Below are 5,199 nucleotides of genomic sequence, written 5' to 3' on the forward strand. Positions count from 1 at the left end.
CAAATGAATCAGATTTATCAGGGCATGAAGATGAAATTCATACATTAATGCAAGACTCATTTATAAGTAATATGGTCAACGAATCCTCTAATAGTGATTTAAATTTTATTTTTACAATTTAAAATATAATTTCATGCTGTAAAGCCAAAATTAAATTATGATGATAATAATATTATGATCACACCATTTTGAGTAGGTACCTATTATGAAAAAGAAAATTATTGAAAATGTACTTATGTATTTTTAATTATTGATAATAGGTTTTCTACAAGATAATTTAGAAGGAGGAACTTTAACACTTTTAAACAACTTAAGTGAGTATAAAAATAGTTTTATTAAGATACAATATATCAAGCACAATAATAATAAAGAGAGTAGTTAATTTGAAATAGTTATATAAAGTTATGAAAAATGATTTAAAAAGTTATGAAACATAATATTTTAGTAAAAATATTTTATTTAAAAGTAATAATAATAGTTCTACTATTATTATACTTATTTTTAGTATTTTGCTATTATAAAAAATGTAAAAATAAATGTTAAAAGTATTTGAATAATATTTAAAATACTTAATTTAATGGTATTTAAGTACTTGATTGGTCTTAGTCAAGTCTTGATCAGTATGTTTCAGTAATTTTTTTAACATTAAAATTAGGTCCAGACCAACCAATAGTATTATGTGATGATACCAGAGTATCTCCTGAAGAAACTATTCAGGCTGACATAGGTAAATATAAATAATTATAAATATGTTTTGTAAAACTGAATTTAAGTAATCTCAATTTATTAGATTAGTTTTTATATCATATCAAAATTAATTTATTAGATTATGAAGTACATGATGGCTCATTGCAAGAGGCACCATTCCATAATACTACAGGTAGGTATTTAAATAATTATAATATTAAATAAACTACAAACTATAATTTAATGAATTATCATATTTTTTAGATAGTGAAGATGACATAGTGACACAAGCTAATGAACATATTAATACTGATAAACCTTTTGGAAGAAAAATTAGAAAGTTACGCACAACAAACCGTCAAAAAGGATTACCTTATGTTACTGCAAAAGGTAAAAGTATACCTGGTCGTTCTAATGAAAAGCCTTTACAAGAATGTCGCTTGAATTGTAAAAGTTGGTTAGAACCTCATAAAAATACTATTTTTTAATGAGTATTGGAGTCTTGGTTGTAATACAAGAAGACTAGACTATATCGCTGCAGCAGTAACTAAAACAAAAACTGTAGTTACAAGAAAAAGAGTCGACACATCATTAAAAGAAAGAAATGTTACTTATCATTACTACTTTACTATTGATGGTAATCGTAAAAAATGTTGCAAAAAATGTTTTTTAATCACTTTAGACGAGAAAGAAAAATTTGTTAGAACAGTTCTAGAAAACAAGTACACAAATTTTCAGTTACAGGTATAGCAAAAAAAGATCAACGAGGACTTGGACCTTCACCAAATAAAAAAACTGAAGCTGCTATCATAGATGTACATAAACATATTCTTTCATTCCCAGCATACGAAAGCCATTATACACGTAAAACAAATAATAAAAAGTATTTAGCATCTCATCTTAATCTTAAAAAAAATGTACGAATTATACCGGTTGACAACATCTGAACCAGTTGGAAGAACAATATATGAAAGAGAATTTAAAACTACCAATTTATCTTTTAAAGTGAGAAAAGCCGACACCTGTCACAAATGTGATTCGTTTAAAATGAGAATTTAAATGGAACAAAATGCTGAAATCAAAATAAATTTAATTAATGAGCGTGATAAGCATATTAAAAATGCTGATGACGCTTACAGTTTCAAACGCCTGGACAAAGAAAAATCAAAATTGGATTCAACAAATATTTGCATTACTTTTGATCTTCAACAATGCTTGCCAACACCATTTTTGGAGACCTCTGTGGCATTCTATAAACGTTTGTACTGGACATATAATTTAACAACACACAATCTCGCATCAGGACAAGCTTCCTTTTATTTGTGGCATGAGGAAGTTGCTCGTAGGGGAGGCAATGAAATTGCATCATGTGTTTTCAAGGACCTTATGAAACTACCAGATACTATAAAAACAGTTACTTTATATTCTGATTCTTGTGCAGGACAAAACAAGAATTCCCACATGGTCAGTATGTTCTTTGCTCTATTATCAAAAAAGAAAACGTTACAAGAAATCAATCACACATTTTTAGAGCCAGGACATACACATATGGAGTGTGATTGTGATCATTCACTTATTGAAAAACAAAAAAAAAAGTCAGAAACCATTGTAGCTCATCCAAGGGATTGGGCTACATTAATAAGTTGTACTAACAAAAAAAAACCATTTCATGTAGATGAAATGAAACAAAGTGAAATATATGACTTTGGTAAGATTGTAAAAGGCCCTTTAGTCATGAGAAAGACTAATGAAGATGGCAATAAGTTTATTTGGCACGATGTTTCATGGGTCAGATACTGTGCATCAATGTTGGGTAAGCTATTGTATAAAACCAGTCTAAGTGAAGAAGAGGAATTTAAAACTTTAAATATGATTCGAAGAGGCTCAAAAAATATGGCAACTATTATATCATTAGATCCAGCTTATGATGGGCCACATAGGCGTAGTTAGGGGGGGGGGGGCTTGGGGGGGCTTAGACCCCCCAGTTGGAATAATAGCCCCCCCAAAAAACTTAAAACTTAAGGCCACCTATATTTAAAAAATATTCAAATAAATAATTTTTTCGATATTTAAATATTGATAAAAATAATTCTTTATTTTTTTATGTCACTTTATCCATTACATTTCTTATAAGTTATAATATAATTCAATAATGTGTTGTTTTTGTCGGTCGATATTATGTCGTTAAGGTTAAATTGTGCTTATTTTATTAAAATACGTCCATACGTCATATTCTATTCATTATTTTATTGTGTTATTATTATTATTATTTACAAAAATCACAGAACAATAAAATGCAATAGCGATAACTGATAAGAATATAAGATAAACGCTACAAGCACGTGATGGAAACGAAATGTACCGAATACCTATCACTAATTTTATCGTTCTTTGCTAGGGTTATTGCTATTACGAACTTTTGAATGATACAATTATTGTAATTCAATCAGTTTAGTGTTTACCAAAATGGAAAAAAATAAATTATTTAGTATTTTCTGTAAACCTAAACAGTCTGTAGACATTTCACTCATTTCAGTGACATCAATAAATACTACAAACATAATTGTTGATGTTGAAGATGATGCATCTGTAGATGATGCTATGCCTGTGAAGGCTGTACATGAACCCACACAAGATGTACAATGTGATATTAATGACATTTTAGATTTAGGTGATATTGACTCGGGCCCAGCAACACCTATATTAGACGTAAGTTTTATAATATATACAATTTATATAATTATATATAATATTATGTATAGCTTGCCTAAAACCTCGCCTAAAACTTATTGGCTTTTGCTGTTTGCTTATTACAATATCTATTATTTAGGCGTATCCTAAAACTTGTTTTGGATCACAAAATCGCGCTTTTACTTCAGCATTATTTAAACAATTCGATTGGCTTGAGTATAGCATTTCAAAAGATAGTGTATTTTGCTATGCATGCCGTACATTTGGTACAAACAAATGTAAATCTGAAGAAACATTTATAACTAAAGGTTTTAACAATTGGAAAAAAGTAAGTGTTTATATTTTTAAAGTATCTGCATACTTTATTCATCTATCCTACTGGGTGCTGAAATCACGTTCGGGACTATATCATAAATGAAGTTAAAAAAGCTCAATTTTACTCTATTATGTGTGATGAAGCAAGGTAATAGCTCCTGATGACTTGATATTTAATTTTATAACTACTTTATATATTTTAGATGCCACAAAGAAGAACAGATGTCGGTTTGTGTTAGGTACACCAAAAATTTTGAAGTTTTTGAAAGGTTTATTGGCTTTCTTAATGTGTCCGAAAAACAAGACGCTGAGTCACTAAGTGATATATGATTCTCAAAGTAAAACTAATATTAAGGATTATTGGAAAACTCACGCTTATTATATAATAATAGATGATGTTGTGAGTAATATGAAAACCTGATTTTCATCAGAAAGTTTACAGTTGGCAGTGGCTATTGATTACTTTTTTGATCTTGACTATGAAAAGAGCTTATTTTTTATTCAACAATATAAAGTGAGTAAAAAATTAAATTTACATTAGCTATTTTTTTATTTCAATTGCTTTAAATTTGACGATTTCAATTACTTATAACTTAATAAAAATATTAATTGTTTATAATTTTTAAGAATAATGTGTCATAATTATTATTTTAGGATTTACTGAAGGTTGATTTAGCATCGCTTAAAGCGGAATTAATGGTAGCTAAAAACTGCCTGGAAAAATACGAGGGTTCAGAAACTAGAAACCAAATAAGTTCATTTCAAAAATGTATTAAAGTTGAAACATTTACGAATCTATACAAACTTCTGAACTTGGCTTTAAGTATACCAATTTCTTCAGCATCTTGTGAACGGTCTTTTTCGACTATGAGAAGAATCAGTACTTATATACGCTCTACCATGAATCATGATCGTTTTTCCTCTTTAGCTATTATTAATATTGAAAGAGATGTATCGAATAATATAAATGCTGAAGATATTTTAGAGATATATTCTAAAGAAAATAGACGGTTAATGTTATAACAGTAAAAAAAAAAAAAAAATAGAATATTTTAATAAAACCTTTGATTGTCACACGTTATTTGTATTTTTTATGTAAATTTGCAGATGTACCGGTTGGGGGGGGGGGGGGTTGCTAAATCCTTTCCCTGGAAGGGCTAAAGCCCCCCCAAAAAAATTGACCACCCTACGCCTATATTGGGCCATTACCCATTTCAAAAGAAAAAAAAAAAGATTTAATTGATTTACTACCATTAATACCGAATATTTATCATGCATTTTATAAGAATTTAAAGGACGATCAAAATGAAGATGCTTCATATGACCCAGACTTGAGTGAAAGTGATTAATAATGTGATTCATTAAACAATTTTTAATTTTATTATGTTGTAATATTTTAAAAATATAACATTTTTTTTTTTCAATTATTATATTTTATACTGTTTTAATTTTATTTAATGTATTAGTTTAGTGTACTTGATGAGTCACTTGAAGTTCGTTTAAGTT

At 28.3% G+C, this 5,199-nt stretch overlaps 1 pseudogene; it reads left to right on the top strand.

The window, feature by feature from the left end:
• The first annotated feature begins 3,153 nt into the window (after positions 1-3,153).
• On the top strand, positions 3,154-4,818 carry LOC132952465 (uncharacterized; annotated as a pseudogene).
• Positions 4,819-5,199: the final 381 nt, after the last annotated feature.

Source organism: Metopolophium dirhodum, chromosome 1, assembly GCF_019925205.1.
Source record: "Metopolophium dirhodum isolate CAU chromosome 1, ASM1992520v1, whole genome shotgun sequence".
NCBI lineage: Eukaryota > Metazoa > Arthropoda > Insecta > Hemiptera > Aphididae > Metopolophium > Metopolophium dirhodum.